Source organism: Hyaena hyaena, unplaced genomic scaffold (assembly GCF_003009895.1).
Source record: "Hyaena hyaena isolate Hyena2069 unplaced genomic scaffold, ASM300989v1 scaffold_59, whole genome shotgun sequence".
Classification (NCBI taxonomy): Eukaryota; Metazoa; Chordata; class Mammalia; order Carnivora; family Hyaenidae; genus Hyaena; species Hyaena hyaena.
Window position 1 is genome coordinate 1,265,931 of NW_024080691.1, and position 22,319 is coordinate 1,288,249.

At 38.3% G+C, this 22,319-nt stretch overlaps 1 protein-coding gene and 1 long non-coding RNA gene across 10 annotated transcripts in view; one reads left to right on the plus strand and one right to left on the minus strand.

Annotated features, from left to right (window-relative positions):
• The window catches only part of DLG2 (discs large MAGUK scaffold protein 2), a 1,380,463-nt gene that overhangs the window by 995,300 nt on the left and 362,844 nt on the right, over nt 1–22,319 (plus strand). The gene's annotated exons all lie outside the window — the stretch shown is intronic.
• Nucleotides 5,065–20,819, minus strand: LOC120231633. The gene is made up of 3 exons (XR_005528367.1): nt 20,771–20,819; nt 12,097–12,180; nt 5,065–5,457 (listed from the first exon to the last, which is right to left on the minus strand). It is a non-coding gene; the product is annotated as an uncharacterized LOC120231633 (long non-coding RNA).

A 22,319-nucleotide genomic window follows, 5' to 3' on the forward strand; every position in this document is an offset into this window, starting at 1 on the left:
AGTAATTTTTCCAAGGACACCTGCATAGAAAGTAGCACAGTTTGGATTTGAAATCAAATTGGAATCTGCAGTACAACAGTGAAGCATGAAAAGTCTTTATTGAGCTGGAGAGCTCTGGTCCCACCATTCACAAAGCACTTGTAGGACAAGTGAGACTTAGTGAAGAACTTCCTAGGACTTTCATTTAAAAAATGATAAAGAACTAGAACAGACTCTAAACCTGGAAATCATTAAACAGAGCTAATAAACCTACCATTTGGGGTGGATCTGGAGGTCCATGTATATGCTGCATGGCAGAGATGTTGTTTGTGGTACAGATGCAAGTGGGGAGCTGAGCTTCCCACTGGTCTCAACTTCACCTTCCTTGTTCCTTATGAAGACTTCCCTTGGCAGCGTGCAACATGGCTGCCATATTACATATTGGTCATTAACATAGAGAAGATTTCCTCCAGCTATTCTAAATAATGGTGTTTTCTTCTAAAGCTATTTCCAAATCTTTTCTTTTTTCTTACTCATGAAAGCATATTAGTAGTTTGCCAGTAAATATTGTTTTAGCATTTTGCACTGTTTTCCACCTGAGTAAAATGACCTCTGTGATAGCCACAACCACTAATGCTACTTCTCTGCTGAGACCAAAAGTTTGAAGGCCTTACCCTGACATCATAAATGCAAGAGTGAGTCCTTTTCTAAGAAACACAACTTGTAATCTCAGCTATACTCCATTGTTTTAGCTGATATAAAGCATTTTGCCTCATATCTAGGGAATCATGCACTATGAAAAATACTGTTTTCCCTGCAATCATGGAAGAAAGTGGACTCTGAAATCAAAACATTGGTTTTGAATCCTGGCCTCTTTGCCATCTGTTGTTATCAATCTCAAGACAGCACCCTTCCCCACTCTAAGCATGAGTTTTCTCCACAACCAAGAGGAGAGTAATCCAGGACTCACCAACTTTGTACAAAAGTAACAGGTACATATTAGACCCTTAGTAAGTGCTAGTTTCAATATATACTTAGTCCAAATGTTCTGAGAAAACAGAACTTTTATTTTTATAGCCTCGATTAGCTTAAAGACCCATATTGAACCCCTGCTATTAAATATATATATGTATGTATATGTATATACTGTATATTTAGATATACGTATTTATGTAAAACATTTCTGGATATAAAATATTTGAGGCAGAAATGATTTTTTTCTGCAGGAATATTTAGAAGGGGATACCTCAGTAGTTCTCCACAAAGCCCAGAACACTAAAATTCATACTCTAAGTGCCCAGCTGGCCAACAAATAGAGAGATAATGTGGCACACAATCATTGTCACTGAGCCCATAGTGGGAGAGTCATTTTTCACTTTGCAGAGGCCAGTGGGTCTTTAGCAGGATTCTCTTTAAGGTGTTATACTGCTGAGTGCAGGCAATCAACTGAAATTGGAAATTTCCTTCTTTCAAAACTCTCCTTCCTAATGCTTTCATGAAAAGCAACTACTTAGGATATTTTTTAAATGAATGTACCTTAAAAGTCCATATGCTTATATATTTTTCACCTAAGTTGCTATTTACTTGACATAAAATAAGTAGGAATATTTCAGATTTCCACTTAATTTGATCCATGAAGACAACAAAACTGTCTAATTGAGCCTCTACCTAGAGTTACAGCTGTTTTTTAAATTGATATCTGAATCATCTTTAACTATGCCAGACATGAAGAGGCAGAATAACATCCCCATTAACAGTGTGAGCTTCTTGCTTCAGGTTCAAGTTGACAGATAGAGCCCACACCTGAATCTCTTCTTCCTCCTAAGACCCCATTGAAAGGACGCTAAAAGAATAAAAAAGGGACAATCCCATAATGGTAAAGGAAGTGGGAGAGGCATCAAAGGCCAAAAGATTCCCTGACACTTCTGAATGACAGCAGATGGTGGGATATAGATGGATGAAATAGAGAAAAGCAGCCCCAGACTTAGATCACCCAGGGAGGCAGGGCCATTGTGTTCTATGTAAATGTCGTCTTCTAGAGTTGTTTCCAAGGATGCCACCCACAAAAAAGGCCCACCACAGTGCAGCAGCATTGGATGCCTACAGCTCAGGAGGCGGCAGAACTGCCTAGCAGAGCCCGGGAAATTCAGACTTCAGAAAAGATGGGACTGAGAGCAGAGTCTGAGAATAGGACTGAGGATACCCCCACTCAGCACACACACCCCTGATACAGAACAGCTACAAGGCAGCGATTTACCACCTGTCAGAAAATGAAGGCTCTCCTCTAAGGAAATAGAATTTCTCCTGCGGAATCTAGCTGAGCTAGTTTGCATGTTACCCACACAGCAGAGCCCTGCATGGTATGCCAATTACAGGGACAGTTTTCAGGTTTCCCTGCCTAACCTGAAGGCTTTCAGTGGAAAAGCCTTGCTATAGGCAGCATCCCCTAAAGCCTTTCTACTACCTCATTCTTAAATATGAATCGCCAGCCATGAGTTACCAAAGAGTTTAACAAAACCCATAAAATGACAAAACAAAAAACAAAATTAAAATACACATACACAGAGAAAAACTATCCTCAAAGAAACAAGTAATTCTGGGAACAAAATAGAATTTAAAGAAATACTCTCCTTATAAGCATATTGTTAACCGTATGAAGGTAACCACTGGAATTAAAAGTGAAATGATTAAAAGTGATTGCCTCTGGGAAACCAGGTAGGATTCTCAGGAAAGGGGACACAAGTTAAATTTTGAGGAATGAATTTGGAACAAGGTAGAAGTTAAAAAAGGAAAATCATTCAAAAACCTAAAGTACTTGGCTAACACTGCCAAAACTAAGAAGTATCTGCAGCTATCACATAGCTTTCTCTCATCCACCAGAGGGCATACACTTTGTTTTATCTTTAGAAGAACATTTCAGCAACATCATAGAGGTAGTTTTCCACTACCTGGAATTTTCACCTCAGTGAAATAGCTGCCCTGATGAGGTGTTGACCACCCTTTACAAGTAGCACTTAACAAAAACCCAGATTGCCCTCTTCAGAAATATTACAGAAGGAATTGTTCACAGAGTGGATGGCTTGTCTAATAGACCCTCACTAAAAATCTCTCCCAAATAGAGAAGTCTGTGAGTATCCAAAGGATAACAAAGAAGCAGTCTTGTCTGTATACAAATACATCTAGGGGGAAACCCATCCTCTCAGGTTAACTGTTCTGTGTTGATAGCATTATCATTCTTTCTTAGATGGACAGGCCTGTCTTGATAAGAATAGCCATGAACCTGGGGCACCTGGATGGCTAAGTCGGTTAAGCGTCCCACTTTGGCTTGGGTCATGATCTCACGGTTTGTGAGGTCAAGCCCATGTCAGGCTCTGTGCTGACAGCTTGGGGCCTGGATACTGCTGCAAATTCTGTGTCTCCCTCTCTCTCTGGATTGTGTGCACTCTCTCTCTTTCAAAAATAAACATTAAAAAGATTTTTTTTTAAATTTAAAAAGAAAAGAATAGCCATGAGCCTCTGTTTGACACAAAAGACCTCCTCCACACTCTAAGATCACTCTGGGTTCTTGAGACCATGCCACATTGACTGCAGCCCAGGGAGCCTCTGTTGAGCCTTAACAGGTGTGCTTTCCGGGAACACTCTGGGAATAGAATGTTGGTTGGAATCATTGGGTATCTTGTTCTGTACCCAATTCCTTTTGCCTTGATGGGAGCTTTTTTACAGCTAACATGATTCAGATTTTTCAGAATGATGGTGACTTAAAATAGTCTTGGTCTAAGTGCCCAGGTATTTGGTTCCAAAACATATGGTCACTGTAGAAAGTGTAAGCATTATTGACCTGAGAAGCAGGAGATTGGGTTCTAGGTTAATTCTGCCACCTCTTCCTGTGTGATTTTGAGCAGATCTTATATACCTTCCAACTCTAACATGATATGAGTTTTGAAGATAGAAATGTTTGGCTTCCAAACTTCTAGGAATATTTCCAAGCACAAAGCCTAAAGGACCACGGGGCTTCAGATAGCTGGCCCTCAGGGGCAACGGCTTGAGTCACCTCTGCCCACATACTCACAGATCCAAGCATCCTTCAGGATTCTATATCAGTATGAATGGTCAACTTTCTTCCTTACCCATAAGTCTGTCCAACACATTTTCTTACCCTGACCTTCAAAAGCAATGCTAGTCAATGTTTCCCAGGGTAACTGAGGGGAGCCAGGTATGCTGAAAAGTACACTGAACTACTTTCAGACTTGAAGGAGAAGCTTTATTCAGGTTATTGGTTGCTGAGATCACTGGTCAAAAATATGAAACTTTGTTAACTGAAGAAATGGAATTGATCTAACCAAAACAGGGGGCCAAGTTGGGTTAAGTGAAGAGATTTTTGTTATCTTTAGAATGAATTAAGAAAATATATATTTCTTGCCCTCTTCTTTATTTTGCTCTCCTGCTAGCTAAAGAATTTATTTTGGGAGACTATAGAAAACTAAAAATACAGCAACTAGGGGTCCCTGGGTGGCTCAGTCAGTTAAAGCGTCTGACTCTTGGTTTTGGCTCACATCCTGATCTCATGGTTTTGTGAGTTCGAGCCCCATGTCAGGCTCCATGCTAGTGGTGAGGAGCCTGCTTGGGATTCTCCTCTCTCTCTCTCTCTCTCTCCCTCTCTCTCTCTTTCTCTCTCTCTCTCTCTCTCTCTCTCTCTCTCTANTCTCTCTCTCTCTCTCTCTCTCTCTCTCTCTCTGCCCTCCCCCACTTGTGCTGCCTCTGTGTCTCTCAAAGTAGGCAAATAAAAATTAAAAAATATTTAAATATAGCAACTAGGTGATATTTAGAAATGCTTGGAAGAAATCAAAATTGCTCCCATATCCTCCAAAAATATTTTTTCTTATGACTTCAAGTACAGGAAAGACACATCAGCCTCTTGGGTAAGAGTCCCAGCCTCACTTTTGTTGCTAGGTCACCTGCAGAGGGATCCTAGCTGTGTGGAAGAAAGAAGGGAGTTACAGACACCTTCTTTCATCTAGAGAGGGAAGAGGGACCTTCAGAGCTTAAACCTCAGAGGAACTATTAGGAACCAAACAGAACAGCAGATAATTCCAGAGCGTATGTTTCCTGTAGTTCACACCATGTGTTTGCTTTTCGTTTCTCCTCATGTCCCTGAAGTTTCCTCCTCTGCTCCCACTGGAGCTGTCAGCTGATTCTCCTTAGCCCCATTTCTGCCAGCCTACTGCTGCTTTTTTCCATCTCCTTACTTGATAAGACATTCTTTCCCAGGCCTTGTAATCTTTCTTCCTTACATGTGTAGAACTGAAAGTATAAAAGGTGTCATCACAACAAACTTTAAAGATTGCCAAAAATTTATCAGTGTTGACAAAATGCTGAAACTGCAGAGAACGAGGGCATGTATATGGGCTGCCAATCCATGGGATGCTAACTCTCTCCCAGGGCCTGGGTTTCTGACGCCATCTGCTGTTGAAATAACAACTGGAAAAAAAACAAAAACAGAAAAATGTCCACTTTTGTGGATACGACAGATAAAAGTTTTCAAATTTGGAATGTCAAGTAAAATATCAACATAGATTTTGGGAGGTGACCTTGAGGATCTAGATTTATATATTTTTCAGCTAAAGACTTATAAATACTAACCATCATTATCATTATTATTTCATCAGAGAAAGACTTCCTTAAAGCAAGGAAATAAGAAAGACATAAAGAGTATACAGCACTCCAACATAAAAGCAGGCCATTTGGAGACATAGGCTGGAAAGTCCAAGGAGGATATTTTCTATATTCAAATGCTAGATATATAACATTAAATATTACCTATTTAATAGTAGGTGGTATGTTATAAGTGCCTTATGTGGATCTCATCTAGTTCTGATAATAATTGTTGTTTATGGGCACATTAACCTACTTTATGGTTGGAGACAATGAGGCTTAGAGAAGTTAATGGTGCCACCCAAGGTCACAGAGCTAGTAAGTGGAAGAATTGAGATTCAGAGCTAGTAAGTGGAAGAATTGAGATTTAAACCCACATTTTTAATACACTATCTTTCCTTGGAGTTTTATTATAGGTGTATTTATAGGTGTTTTATGATTACAAGTTTGCCAATTTGGAGGCCTAAGTAAGATGTTGAACTCAACATCTTTGAGTGTGGAACTCAATATGATATCTGCGGTTTGGCAGGTTTTTGTCATGATAGGCATTGTCAAAAATCCAGTTTTCATATAAGAACATAAACAAAAATAGCAAAAGCACCTAATGATGACTTCACTTATCTTTAAAAGTACTAAATTAGAATGAAGGGATAATATTTCCATACTGTTGTCATCTGTTTCACCCAGCAGGACTAGGAAGAAAGCCGGAGTGATAGGTCGGGAGTCTGGTTATCAAAGGCTGCTGGGCTATCCTGTTCGGTGGCCTTACACATGGAAGATGTTCATAGCCAGGCAGCTGGAATTTATTTTAGAGGGATGCCACAGAATCCACTAGGGAATTTGGTTTTGGTGTCTGTTTCTTATTCAATCTTATTTTCTGTGCATATTTCAATGCCAATGTGATTACTTAGCCCTGCATGTCTTCCTTGGAAACCCTTTTAGTTTTTAATAAAGTGTTTTAATAAAGGGCTCAAAGTAAGTGGTGAATAAGCTTCCTCCTTATTATTGTATAATTAAACATACTCAAAACAGTGTGCTGCAGAATATTCAATTAGAAAATTGCCCCTCTTCATCAATACTCTTAATTATTAATGCTAATAATAATATCAGCCATGATGTTGTATTGAAGAGCTAGTTAACATACTGAAGGACAGGGTGTCTGGGTGCCTTAGTTAAGTTAAGCATGGTCTGTTTGCTCGAGCCCCACTCTGGGCTCTGTGCTAACAACATGGAGCCTGCTTTGGATCCTCTCTCTCTCTCTGTCTGTCTCTTCTCTCAAAAATAAATAAACATTTAACATAATGAACCAAGGAGGGATTTTTTTTTAATTTTTAATGTTTATTTATTTTTGAGAGAGAGAGCATGCATAGGGGAGGGGCGGAGAGACGGAAACACAGAATGTGAAGCAGGCTCCAGTCTCTGAGCTAGCTATCAGCACAGAGCCCAACGCAGGGCTTGAACTCTAGAACCATGAGATCATGACCTGAGCCAAAGTCGGATGCTTAACCGGCTAAGCCACCCAGGTGCCCCAAGGAGGAATTTTTTAAAAGGCACCCAGTCATAGGTTTTTCAGCCTAGTAAAAATGAATACAGGAAACCTTTTCTATGACAGGATTTAGCTGCCCAAACTGGCAGAAAGATTTAACAGTCACAAATCTTCCAATTGTAATCCTGGCATCAACTTACTGTCATACTAACATCCCTCTTTGAATACTGCCCTTTTAAAGCTACTTTTACGGAGTTGCATGAGTTTGTGCCCAATCAATAAAATTAATTGGGAATATGATAATGAGCCCTGCAGACACTACCTCTGCCCCCTGTCTGGTGGGGAGAAGCAGATATTAATCAAATAATCACACAAACGAATATAAATCTGTGACTATGCCAAGCACTGTGAAAAAGTGGCCCGTGATGCCCTGAGTGCCTGTAATAGGGCCAGGAGGTCAGGGATGTCATAGAAGGCTCTCACCTAAACAATGAGGGGGCCTTACCCAGGCAAAGAGAAAGTGCCATCATTAATAGTGGTACAGGCAGTAATTACAAATCTGTCTGAATGTATTTCTGAGCTGAACACTGACTAGGGAAACATGGAGTCAGTAGAGCTTGCCATTTAGAGATTTATAATGAGGAGGCTGACTCATGGTTGACTGTCTCCTCCAGAGAGGCTGTCAGATGGAGGCTTGCAGTTGCTTTATCAGAACTACATGGTCTGCATAGATGTGATTTTCTGAATCCCTTCTCTCATCAGTTCTGCTGGTTGCTTGGCTTTTGTTTGATGTGTTGGTCTGCTTATTTATCTACCTGTGTGCCAGAACTCTGAGATCCTCCCTTGCCCCTGCTGCTTCCTATGCTTCTCTTCTTCTACGTCCTTTCCCTTTCTTACTTTGTTTTTTCCTCTCCCTTCCCTCTTCTCCATGAACACCTTCCTCCTTTAGTTTTTTTTTTATTTTTTAATGTTTTTATTTATTTTTGAGAGAGAGAGAGAGACAGAGTGTGAAAGGGAGAGGGGCAGAGAGAAAGGGAGACACAGAATCTAAACCAGGCTCCAGGCTCTGAGCTGTCGGCACAGAGCCCGACACGGGAATAGGCTCGAACCCACGAGTTGTGAGATCATGACCTGAGCTGAAGTTAGACGCCTAACGGACTGAGCCACCCAGGTGCCCCTCTTTTAGTCTTGATTCTGCATCCATTTCTTTTTTTAAATCTCTCTCTCCTTCTGCTATGCACCCTGAAGGTACTAGGCTCATGTTTGTCCAGAGTATTATAATTTACAAAGAAATCTCATGAACATTATTCTATTTCATAGAATTCTATGAAATTTCAATTTCATAAGACAGTCTGGGTAAGTATCATTTATCCTATTTGCAGATCTGTCACGAGGTAGGTGACTTTCTCAAGATTGTAGATCTGAGAAAGAGAGGAGCTTTGACTATAAACCGAATGCTTATTATGCAGCCCCATACTGTCATCACTAGATCATCCTACCTGAACACAAATGTCAAAGGCATCCCAACCATGTCTTTTAGTCCTATTGACAGAGGAGGTCCTTCTTTGCCCTGTCTTTATTATTCACAAAAATGAGTCTAGACAGAAGTTGTGGTCAGAGAGGTTTTCTGGTTGCTCATTCATCACATGGGCAGTAACAGCCTCAGTCTCATCTGCTGAATACTTACTGGACATTGCATTTGACCTTGAATTGAACCCATTATAAAGAATGATTTTCATTATATTTTTACCTTGCCTGGCTGTGATCTGGGAGATGGGATGGCTGCAGAAAGCAGGGAATGAAAAAGATTGCTTTGTGTATCATTTATCAGCCTTCATTAGATTACTCATCTTGAGACATCCATCTTTATATATCCAACTGAATCTGGTGTTTTTCTCTGCATATATCGCTTATCCCTCAGAGACCCTCAAATTCCATTAGGGTATTTGTTTACTTCCTCTTCCTGGCCAATTATAAAGAGTTTAAAGAAAGAGCACATCCATATCCTAAGCCACAGGCCAGATGCCCCTCTATTACCAGAAAAGCAGACAGTGGTCTTTATCCTTTATTTAATCTCTCTGTTGATTTCCAGTCCTGGAAATGTTTACTCCACTGACGTATGCTTTTAAGATGTCAGTCAGCAACCTTTATTGACTGATGGATCACAACTGGTAAAGACTCCTGCTAGTTACATACAAAGTCATACTGCTCAGGGACAATTATGCAGGAGAAAAGCACCACCCATCCGTTCATTCAGTTAGTCATTGATTTGACTGATGTACCTTTCATTCATTCTTTCATTCAACTAAGCATTCACTGAATGCCCAGTATGTACCAGGCACTGTGTGAGGCATTTAATATAATCAAGAAGAAGAAAGATTCATTTCCTGCTTTTGAGGAGCACACTGTCTATTGGGGTGACACAATGTTGAAAATTGCAATAATTTGCTAAGTTTGTGTCTTTGGAGTTTTAGAACAAAAGAACAAGCAGCTGATTTGGGGAAAACTGGTAGCACTGTTAGGATGTGGTTTGAGTGTTTCTATCAAGGGACTACCAAAACCAAAGTAAAAGGTACTCTCTTCAGACTGAGGAAGTTCCATGCTCATGTGGGCTGGTAGTAGGAGTTGGGAATTTTCATTTTAAGCATAGATCTATAAAAGCTCCACGGAAGGGTGAAAGGGATTCATGATTATCACAGCCTTTTCATTCTGCAAATGGAAAATTCTCTTGTGATCAAGCATCAATTATGCATATTGATGGGAAATCACATTTGAGTATCAATGTTGCATGATATTTAAATGTTTACATAAACCTATCTTTAGATGTTTACACAAACATCTCTCCCATTACAGTGCTTTTTTTGCACCCTTGAAATGCTTGCTTGTCCTCAATTTCCTCTCCTTGGTATAGCAGGCTAGTGTAATTTAAAGAACATGGTGTTTTGATGTATCTCTACTTTTAGTTAAATACTGGCTCTTACTAGTTTTATCACCTTGAGCTGTTACTGAACCTCTGTGAGCCTGTTTCTTTAATCTGTAAGATTAATAACTACTTCATAAAATTGTTTTCAAAATTTATTTTTTTAAATATGTAAATGTCTTCGTGTAGTTCTTAACAAGCACTAGGAACTGAATAAGAGTTAGCTCTCTCTCTTTTCTCTCTCCCCATATCCCATCTGCCCCTTCTCTTTCTAATATGCTAGAACCTCTTCCCTCTTTCCCCATACAAGGAATCAGTTGAGAAAATTTCCATTCATTGTGCATTTAACAAAAATTTCCTGTGAACTTCTCTTGTGCCCTCAGAGTGATACAGTCAGTAGTGTGGAAAACAGCCCAGCACATAGTAGAAAAACAAAGGAAGAGGAAAGAGTAGGTCCTATTTAGAAACAGACACCCTAAGTCCAAACACCCATCTAGACCCAAGAAAAACATTTCTTAATGGCAGACTTTCAGAAAGTATAGCGGATGAGAAAAGAATACTTTGGGGTAAAGTGTCACCTCATTCCATTCCTTATTTTACACATTACAGAATTAGTTCAGAGCCAATGAACATGTATACCAGCTCACATACATGAACACACGTCTACTCCTTCCATATATCTCCTCTACATTCCATTCAGTGGTTTATAGGAAACTAATACATATATATCCCCCAGGATCCCTTCTTGATTGCCTGTATAAAATCAAATCTCTGCCACACAACTTAATGCTTGGAATTTTCCCCTTGTTTCATGTGTGTTTCTCTCTTCTACTAGGCTCAAAACTCCTAAGGTTGCTTCTAGGTCCCATATTATTACATAATTATGAAGCAACTTCCCAAACACAGACCATGTTTAACAAATAATGATTTGTTAAATTTCGTTCTCCTACTATGACCTGAGGAATAAGGAACTCACTCTTCCTGAGTGACTGATTTTTCTCCACTTCTAATCCTTGTTTTACTAGAGGCAATAAGCCAACTTATCATTATTATTTTCCTCTCTGTGTATAGTTGTGTATGATAGTGAAAGCCACAAAGGCTCTTGTTGACAGTCAGAAGTATGAATGCTGCTGCTACCACTTTTAGCTGGCTGATATTAGACAAGAAACTTAACCTTTCCAAAACTCAGTTTTCTCATCTTGAAATGTGGAACATAATACCTGACTTAACTCTTCATAAATGTTGGTGATTATAATTAAAATTAAAGCTCATCTCACTAACCAAAATATAAATTTGTATTATATTCAGGTAAGAAAAAGACAAAGGGTTATAGTAATGGTTTATTCCCTCTTGCCAAATGTATTATGTAATTCATGGCAAATTTAGGTGGGTTGAATGTGTTATGGTTTACCAAGTTACAGGAGTGACAGAGCACTATCTGCCTATCTTTCTATCTATCTAAACTAACTAACTAAACTCTATATCAACACCCTTGGGATGAAAGAACCATGGCTGTCAAAGGTCGAGCCTTTTGTGTTTATAGGTAGTGGCCTTGCAATATTCTCCTAGTTTTAATTTATTTGGGGGACATCCTCAATTTGAGTGAAAAAAAGTTAACACGAGAATTAAATTTGCCAAATATCTAAGCTATTATCATGTCCAGCTGTCTACTTTCCATATGGGGAAACTATGTGAGTCCAGGGATAGGCAAGAGATTTTCTAAGGCCACGTTGAAGTCAAGACCAGAATTCAGTCTCCTAATGTCATGACCACCCCTTTCTTTCCAAAGGAGAATGAAGATGAACAACAATCTTCCTCTGGTTATTCTTTTCTCACCTTGTCATGCGTTCTCTGTATTTATCTTTCATCTAAGAATGAGATAAGGTATATTGAGCTTCCTAGAAATGTGTGACTTTACTTCTAAGATGTAAGGATTATGGCATGAGTGACATATCCAAGAGACCCAAATCAATTTGAACTGTGATTATGGCACCATTGTGTATCATATGTAGGGTTCATGAGTTAAGCAATTACAATGCCCTACTGCAGATGTACATACCAATGAAGGAGACAGATTCACTTAGAGCTTTTTGTTGTTATTGTTGTCATCATTGTTGTTTTGTTTTTATAGGGCTTCTTTTGCCTGGAAAAGGAATAATTGTTGGGAAACAGGAGTGATTTTAGGGGGAAAATTGTGGGAAGAGTTATAAAATATCAGAAGTATCTTTCCCTGTATAGTGCTGACCCCATGACTTGCCCATTAAACCATGTCTTGTCTTTCATATAACCTTCAGTATCAGGTCAGGCATGGCAAGAATTCTATATCGGGCTTTTAGACCATTGTAGTATGGAACTCACACTCTGCAAATGAGCACATGGGTTGTTTTTGTTTCCCCATCTCCACTCCTCCTACATCAAATGCTTTCATCTCTTTGCTCTACTCCCTTTGTTTTTCTTTCCCAGTGTTACAACTTTTTTTTTTTTCATCAAAACCAGCTTCTGAGGACCACCTCATTTGCACTGAGATGTAGATTTCTTCCAGGTTTTCATTTCACAGTCATTTATTGAGCATGTTTTAGGTATTAGGGACACAATAACAGATGAAAGGGAGTTCATATCTATTAGGCACTTTCTAGATATCAGACACTAACTCACAAAGTGAATGTGACACTCAAGAATCCAAGAGTCAAGCAGAAAAAGCAAGCATGCAATAAGTGGTCATCCTTGTAGAAGATTACAATCTTAGCTTACTGGTTTAATAATTGCCAGTTTACTCTTATGATCCACCACTATATTGTAAACTCCTGGGAAGCAGAAACTGTCTGCTCTATGGTTATAATTCCAGCCCCAGTGAAGCTCCCCTAAACTATAGCAGATTCTCAACACATAATTGTTAAACAGATACAAAGATAAGGCATGATGATTAAGACAGTCCATATGTGAATCCAGTGCAGTTAAATTTTATTGAAGCTAGTGATAGAGCCAAGGAAAGCAAAGGGTAAAGTCATGAAGAAAGAAATGGAGCCTCCCAACCCTACAAATGGAAGAAGCCAGAAAGCTGCAGGCAGAGAGGACTGTGCATACAAAGACCAAGGAAGAGAAGGAATCAGGTGTTTGAGAGAAGGTTGGTAATTCAAAGAAAATCAAAGAGTTACATCATGATTGAAATTCAGAGTATTTTTGAGTGTGCCAGGAGATGAGGCCACAAATACTTATTCAAGGAAGAAAATGTTGATGATTTTTTTAAAATCACTTTGTGTTAATGTCACTGTCCACATTTGGCTTTCAGATTTCACCATGGCTAAAGGAACTAGTTAATGAATGACTTTAAGAAGCTCATTCCAAGAAGGCTTTGAACAATCTCTATCTCTAAGCACAGGTGTCTAGGAAAAAATAGATTGGTAAAAGAAATGAAATCTTCCAGTTGGAAAAGCCAGCATGTAAAGCAGTGATCTTCCACTTCTTTTCCTGATGAGAAAAAAAAAATTCAGAAAACTCATCAGGGCTCAACTCATAATTATATAAAGCTTTCCCTGGAATTAGCAGAAAACAGAACTTGTAGCAGGAAAAAGCTACAGGGATATTTATACAATCCAGCACCTGTGTTACTCACAGAGAAGAGAAGAGCTAGATGTTTCTTTTAAGAGAAGAATTTTTAAGGGTCCAAGTATAGCTAAACGTTAGTTAGGTGTTTGTATTTCCTAACATATTATTTTTGAAAATGAATTTCACTAATAATCATCAATGATATTGTTCATGTTAGCAATTTGGCCTCTTTTTTCTATAGTAATTCTTACACAAATGTCTTAGGTATGGAGCAAATTTGAAATTCTGTTGAGGTTTATGGAAACTCTTGTCATTTGAATACCAAGGTCACTGCCTAGGCTCTACAGGTAACTATTCTTTACTAATATTACTGGCCTTTTATTTAAAATCAGTTTTCTATATTGAAGCAATCATGAGGGTTTGGTCAGCCTCAGTGATCCCCTTTCCTCCAAAGCAGGTTGTGCTCATAGTCTGTGCTTTGGGTCATGGAGTTATTAGCTTCAGGGTACATTAGCTTCAGAGAACTGTCATAACAAATTACTACAAACTGAGTGGATCAAAATAACAAATTTATTGTCTCTCAGTTCTAGAGGTTGGAAGTCTAAAATTAAAGTGTTGTCAGAGAGATATGCTTTCTCCAAAACCTGTAGGGGAATCCTTCCTTGCCTCTTTCCTAGCTTCTGGTGGTTTGCCGGCAATGTTGGATGTTCTTTGGTTTATAGCTCAGACATAACTCCTATCTCTGCTTCTATTTTTATATAGTATTCTCTCTGTTTGTCTCTGTGTCTTCACATGGCTATCTTTTTATCAGAAGACCAGTCAGACTGGATAAATGGCCTACCCTACCTACTTCAGTATGACCCCATCTTAACAGTACCTCTGCAACCACCCTATTTCCAAATAATGTCACATTCTGAGATACTAACAGGACTTCAACATCTGGGGGCGGGGGGGATGGGATTCAATCAATAACATAGAATGTAAACCTTTCCAAGGACAGACTATATCTTTGGTAGTTTTGTATCTCCAAGGTTCAGCTAGTGGGACCAGTGGCCCAGTGGCTGCTGTGTAAATTTTTGTAAATGATTGAAGGAATGTACAAACATTCTATTCTCCTGAGAACTGAGATTTGAGTCTCTGTTTACCCTATTCAAGAACATCATCCTGATCTGGACCCTGCCTCCAGGTCTCCTCTACAGCCCCTGTAGAACCCCATATTCCAGTCAAGCAAGAATAGTTAATTTTCTCCAAACAGTACATATTATCTCACTTCCTTCATTTATACTTTTCCTTATCCCTTCTACTCCCACATCTCTGTATTAAATCAGGGGTCTCTACTTGTTATAAAACTTACCCCAATTGTCTTTGGTTGAATGAATGATAATATAATTTGTTGTTTTTATCTACTTCCCTGTCCCACTAAAATGAGAGCTCCATGAAGTCAGGAACTGAATTGTGTTCATAATTATATTCCCAGCACCAAGCACAATACCAGGTGTGAATTTACATTGACTCTCTAGGGTTCTTCAATTACATGGACCACTTCAAGCCCCTGTATCTATGCCAGGCATTCTGCTGGGTACTGGGGACACAGAGGGAAAAGGGAGCTCATATTTATTAAGCACTTTTTAGATATCAGACCAGACACTAGCACTTTGGGTGAATAAGAAACTCAAGAAGTATAATGTTATACATGTAGTATTCTTTTTTTAAAGAGGGTACCCCAAATTATAAAGTCTTAAGATTTTGTAAAACTTGCATCTGCCCCTGCATAGCACCTATCAGGCTGAGCAAAGTAATTCTAGCCATATTTTAATGTGTAACTTAAACGTAGTCTCTTTCATCTAACTTTCCCTGGACCCACCCCAGAAATTATTTATCTCAAGACCCTCATAGAACTTTTTACATATCTCTGTTATTATGTTCTTTATAATAAATTATAGTTTTATATATTTTTGTTTAGTTTTATATATTCCCACTTTAAAAATGAAAAAAAAAAAACAGGCTCAGCAAGATGAAATAAATTATGGAAATCCAGGTTTCAAATTTAAGTGTGTGTCTGAAGCCACAGTGGGGCTCTTAATTTCTATTACAGAGAAATAGATCATTCTTTAGGACGTTAAATAAGATACATTTCCTGTGCTTAAAGAATTCCCACTTAGTGAAGTAGTCAGACATACTTTTTTTTAAAATTATGATTGCTATAATGCCCCCAAAACAAAATGCTCTGGGAACATCACCCAAGAGATAACTAAATGTGCCTGAGAAAGTTGTTTAAGAATAAGCCATTCAGTTAGGGATGGGCATTGTGAACAGAGGAAGAATACAAAGGCACATAAAGACCCGGCCATGAGAAGCATGCAGGAGCATGTAATAGGAGAGCAGGGGGCATAAGGAATGTGTTAAGATTGAAACTGTTCATTGAGCATAAATCACGAAGGCCTGATGTCATTCAAAAAGAACCTAAGGAAGATTTTTTTCCTTCAGGTAGTAGAGACACAATGGGAGCTTTAAAGAAGGGAGTGAAATTATTATTTATTCAGAGCAGTCTGAAGGAGAAAGGGCAGAGTGAGAAGCTACTATAAGGAATCTCTGGATCTCATGGAATCTCTGGCTAGTCTAGGTGTGAGAATCCATAGACTGAAACAACAGTGCAAGGATGGTTTGAGAGGCATTTCTGAAGTAAAATTGCCTGCATTTGTTGGATGACTAGAAGTGCCAGATGAGCAGGAAAGAGGCAGTCAGAAGTTTCTCATTGTACGATGGGGCAGACATTGTTAACTGAAATAAGGAATAAAAGAGGGGAAAAAAAAGTCTGGAGAAGTAACTAATTAATTCTTAGTTAAATAGAAGTCTAGAGTAGAGGAGACTGTGGCCTGGGCTGGTGATGTGGATTAGTGAATCATCAGTAAGGGGAAGGATAAGACCCCCCATTTATTAATTTGTTCAATAAAGGTAAAGTCCCTAATATGTGCCAGAACTATGCTAGGTGTTAGAAGCACAAGGTGATGAAGCTATAGTAGTGATTATATTACAGTGGGAGACGGGCAGTAAGCAAACATAATAACTTCATTGTAAGATAAGCATCATGAGGAAGACATACAGAAGACTAGAAGGCTAGAAAAGAAGATAAGAGTGAATGGAGTGGTCAGATAGTACCACTAAAACTGAGACCTGAGGGAAGAAAAGTTTCTCTGCAGGGAAGAGATAGAAGGAAAGAGTGAGAGGAAGCAGCCAAAGATGAAGTTTTTAGAAATACCATCTATGTACAGTGAGCAGGTAAGAAGAGCCCTTCAAGGAGACTATGGAGTAATGGAGAGATAAGAGAAAAAGAAAAAAAGAAAAAGAAAAAGCTCAGTTCTCTTTTACTAGAGAATGAGATTCTAGAACTGTGCTGTCCACTACAGGATCCACTAAACACATGTGGATATTTAAATACAAATTTCTTAGAATTGAATAAAGTGAAAATTAAGTTACTCTGTCATATCAGCCATATTTCAAGTAGGTAAAATACATGTGGCTAGAGGCCACCACATTGGACAGGACAAACAAGGAACATTTCTTTATCATAAAAAGTTCTGTCAGCAGTGCTAATCTAGAGTAAAAAGCTTATAGTATCAAAAGCTGAAGAGCTTAAGTACTTAAATTACAGCCATTTCTGTCCTCTCAGTTATCCTCAAGGCGACTTCTAAATGTATATTGAGAGCACCTGGGTGGCTCAGTTGATTAAGCATCCAACTTAGGCTCATGTCATGATCTTGCAGTCCATGAGTTCAAGTCCCATTTTGGGCACCGTACTAACATCTTGAAGCCTATAGCCTGCTTCTGATTCTGCATCTCCCTCCCTCTCTGTTCCTCCCCTGGTCACACTCTGTCTTTCTCTGTCTCTCAGAAATAAACATTTAAAATAAATAAATTTTAAAAATTAAGTGTATACTGAACAAGCAAATAAAATTGTGGTGTTAGAAGTAGGAAACTCTTATTTCTGATATTCATTAAGCAAATACATGTAATGCTAGAATTGGAAAGGATCATAGCAATTCCAATTTACTGTCCTCATCACTCCCTCTATCACAGAGTATGGAAACTGTTGTTCAGGGAAGCTGTTTTTCAAGGACAACCAGGGTTAATGTTAGAATCAGTACTTGGAAACAAGTTTCTGTCTAAAACTTAGCTACAGTAATGTGACTGTATCCAAATTAGAGGTGAGAGAAGACATAAAAAACTTGAACCCAAACAACTTTATTTTAATTAATCCAAATCATTTTCCCCATATTGTACTAATATAAGAGGGTTAGAGTATTTAGTAATTAACTGGAATTTCATAATACCATAGAGCTCTAGATTGAAAGATAATTTTTAAAATCCTTTATAAAATATGCTTTGCCTTTAGGAAAAATATTCAGAGCCCCTCCCACCAAACCCCTGCCACCTCCTGCCAATTCCATTATCAAATCAGTTTTGCTTATACCCTGTTTTCAACAATATTCATACTGTTTTCAAACAATATTCTGCCAGTCGTGAGAACTTGAGGACAAATGATGTTAACTATTTTAAAGAGTGCAATATAGGAATTATAGTTTTTTTAACAAGCTTGCTAAAATGATTCTTTTAAACTAATTTTCTTTAAAAATTCAAAATGCAACAGGAAGCAGAAACAATACCTGTCATTATGGATACTATATATAATTCAGTGGGCAAGTTTTCAGCCAAAATATTATTAAATAAATCAAGAGGGATAATTTATTTTCTCTTGCTTTGGAGATGGGATGGTACTTAGAAGGTATGATTATGAAAAGTGAAAGTATATGTAAGAGCAAAATTTAATTGCTTCTTATTTGTCTTTCTGAGAAATTTACACAAACGCAAATTGAGATGAAACATGGTTATTGGATTATCATATGTGATATGTGAATAAGCAAAAACTCTAAATATTTCAAAATCAAATTAATCAAAATTAGACTGATACTAATCTATAGTTGATTTATGTTAATGGGAATAAAGTTATTTAATTTGTTTGATTCTTTTTACCAGGAATGTTACATGTGATGTCAGATGTGCAACTAATTCAAAGATTTTCTCTGGAGAGGAGCACTTAGAGAGAGTTTTATGAAGGTTACAAACTAGAAATAGGCAGTTCAACCCAAACCCATGGTCATAGCCTCAACCAAAGCCTCTTCATTTGCAGCAGAGATATCTTTAGAGACCTTTAGAATGTTTAATTAAGCCCCTCACAGGCAAACTTGGGAGGTTGTTGACAGCACATGACATGAACACTCTTAAGCTTACAAACTAAAGTTACTACATTCACCCTTTGGTGCAGAAATATTCAATACTTTGATATTATCCAAATGCAAAGTCTGAATTCCTTAGCTTGGCATTCATGTTCCTTCACAACCTGCCCAGTCTTCTCATTTTCTTTGACACAGACTCTGCTCTCCATGCAAGCTGTGATACTCCCTGTTCTCCAAACACATCTTTCATTTGCTCCCCTCTGGCCCTGGGCTCATGCCATCTACTGAAATACCATCTGCTTTCCTTTCCACCTCACTAATTTCTACCCATCCATCAAGGTTTAGCTCAGCTTCTATCTTCTCCATGACTTCATCTTTTTTTTTATTTTTTTAATGCAGAAATTTCTCATTATCTACGGCACTCATTTGAACTTAACATATGTGGCCTTAAATTTGTTGATTTATTATTTTTATGTGTGACTATTTGTTTTCCGAAGGTTGTAACTTGTAGAGGAAAAGGAAGTGGGTTCACATTTACTTAGCATTTGTTATGTGATCCTAGTATTTATATCTTACTTCAGTTTATCCTCACAATGCCATAAAATAGATATTATTCACAATTTACAGCTAAAAAGAATAAGATAACAAATGCCAACAAGTTCTTCTAGCTATTAATTGATAGGAGTATTGTTCAAGCCTAGATCTATCTAGCCCCCAAGCCCATAGTCTTTCCCAGTATCACAGCATGCCATATTATCCCCATCTAATAAAGTTTTTTTTTAATCTCACACAGTAGCATCCATGGTATATTTGCTATATACTCAATATCTTTGTGGTGACTATTTTGCTGAAGTCAGCCAAACCCCTATATCATAAAGACTAGAGCATAGATCCTCCCCCTATAATGTGAGGCTTCTTATTATCTTCGCATCATGTCCTCAAGATAGCAATTCAACAAAACCCCTTTATCTTTGTGTATCTATATGATGTCCATTAATCTGCTTGACTGAATAACTGACCAAATTAATTATCTGAATATGAAACATGTATTGTGTTACAGTCTTCTACGGAGCTGTATCATTTAGATAAAAGACATCACTCATAATTAACCTGCAGTTTTAGTCTTTTGTGGTTAACCTCCAAGCCACACCTTTGCTATTCCCCCTTGTACTAATACACATCTTCCCAACATGCTGAAAAGTCTCTTTGATTTCCTGTCACTCTCCTTTTTCTTAACATTGCTCATATGAATACAGTTGGATTTGTGGAAAAATAAAGAAGAGAGGGCACAGGAATACTAGCTGGCTCTTTATGCATGATCCCGGAGAATAACAGTCCCTTATTGGATTATCATGCTTTTGGATCTGTGCCTTAGCTACATGCTCTGAAACTGTTTTTGTCATTGTATTCAGAGGCGATCAAGCTTATGTGGCATTATTTCAAATTACTAATGTACAATAGGAAATACATCTGCTCAAGATACTAGAATGTGCTAATTAGCACATTTACTCCCATTAGGAAAAGCACTATAGAAAACCATTTTTAATGAGCATGTGGCTTGGTGAGTCTGGGCTCTGAGAGAGAAAAATCAGCCAGCCAGATGACCTTAATTACTAGTGTCATTATGCTACAGTGGTCACATAAACCCACCTTGTGTGTTACCCACAACCAACCAGTATATTCATATATATCAGTGAATAGAGCTGGAACTGGAACTAGAGAATGTCTCTAAGGCACAGTGCTGGAGATACATTGTCACATCTTTTCCCCTTAGCACTCTGGAAGACTTTCCCTCTATTCTCCTAATTTATTCAGGTTTATGAATTGTATAACTTCTTCTACATTCAGACATATTTTGATTAGCTTGCTAGGTTCTTCTTGCTTTGAGCTCAAGTTATGTCAGTTCTGTGAATCCTATCCCTATAGTATAACTTACTCCACATTCAAACTTACCTTGATTAGTTCCCCAGGCTCTTTCTTCTTGCTTTGAGCCAAGGTCAGGTCAGCTATGTATCCTTGACAACAGTGAGGTGATAATGCTTTTGTGCTTTATCCTTTTGTTTAGGGTATATCCTCCCAGGGGCCTGATTTTGTTCTGTGGTCTCTGATCTAACCCCCATCTCTTGGTCCACACAGCCCTGTTACCCATGCTACCATCAACTTTGGGCGCTAGAACACTAGCTCTTTGGGAACCTGTACAAGCTTTTTAGTCTCTACTAGTCTCAGTATTTTCTTCCTTCTCTTGTGTTCCCCCTCCATTTTGGGCCTCTGATTATTTCTCTTACCTATTTGCCAGCTTATCCAGTCATTTAAAAATATTTTATAAGTGTTCTATTCATAATTTTTAGCATTTTTGATTGAGAGGATTTTCAGGACAACTAATCTGCCACATGGCTGGATATAGAATCTCCATATACATTTTTCTAAAATACTTTTTCTGTCTTCTAGATGCTGTTAGTTCATTGTCCTATCTGAATTTTACTACTTCTCCATGGAGCAAACAAGTTATGACCCTAGCAAGGGTCTCTGCTCCACAGAGAACGTGTCTGGGTTCCCACAGATCCTAAATAGGTGGCATTAAAATTCACTATCATTTTCCCCAATGCCTTGCTTATTGTTTCTTTATTCATGGAATATATGTTTGTGTGTGTGTCTCTTATAGGTTCTCTCCTATTTTCCCAAATAACAAAAATAAATAAACCATTGTCATTAGTCTCCAGAACCATACAGATTCACAGTATAGACAGTCAGATAAACAAAATAATTTTAGAATAATAAGATCATCCAGAAGTGGGATGATCAATTAAAGGACAATGTGGCTTCAAAAAAGGAAAAGTGGTTAGTGTACCTCTAGAGGAGAGAGTGGATAAGGTAGAAAGAGAGTACCTGCCTTCATTTCTGAAGGCCTAGTAGAAGTTCTTAGCCAAGAACAGCAAAAGAAGGTACTTTTCTAGCCAGAAGAACAGCTTGGGCAAAGACAAGACAGGAAACAAGCTGGTGTGATGAGCTCTGGTTGACAACTTTGTGTGGCTGGAACATTCACTAACAGTGAAGTTAGGGATCAAAGAAGTAGGTAGTCAAATGATGGGGGACTTTGAATGTCATGTTTAGAAGTTTAGACTTTATCCTGTGAGCATACAGATTCCTGGAGGCCTTCTGAGCAAGAGGATAGCATGGTTAGATTTGTATTTTAGAAGGATGACTGGAAACAGTTTCATAATTTACTTCCCATTACACCACACAGCCTCTCATCATAGATGTTTGGGAGTTAACTGAAGTGATTCATAAACATCAGAGGTTCAGAGCTCAAGAAACATCCCACCAATCGCCACAAGAAAGCCTTCAGGTTTAAGTAGTCTCTTCCCTTTTTGAATCCTAAACCCCCTTAAACTATCTGTTTCAAGGAAGAAAAAACATCCATAAGACCATGCTCCCCTCTCCTGAAAACATCTTAGCTGGTTTCTAGCAGCCTCTGAGACTCGACCTGAACAAAATTATGCTG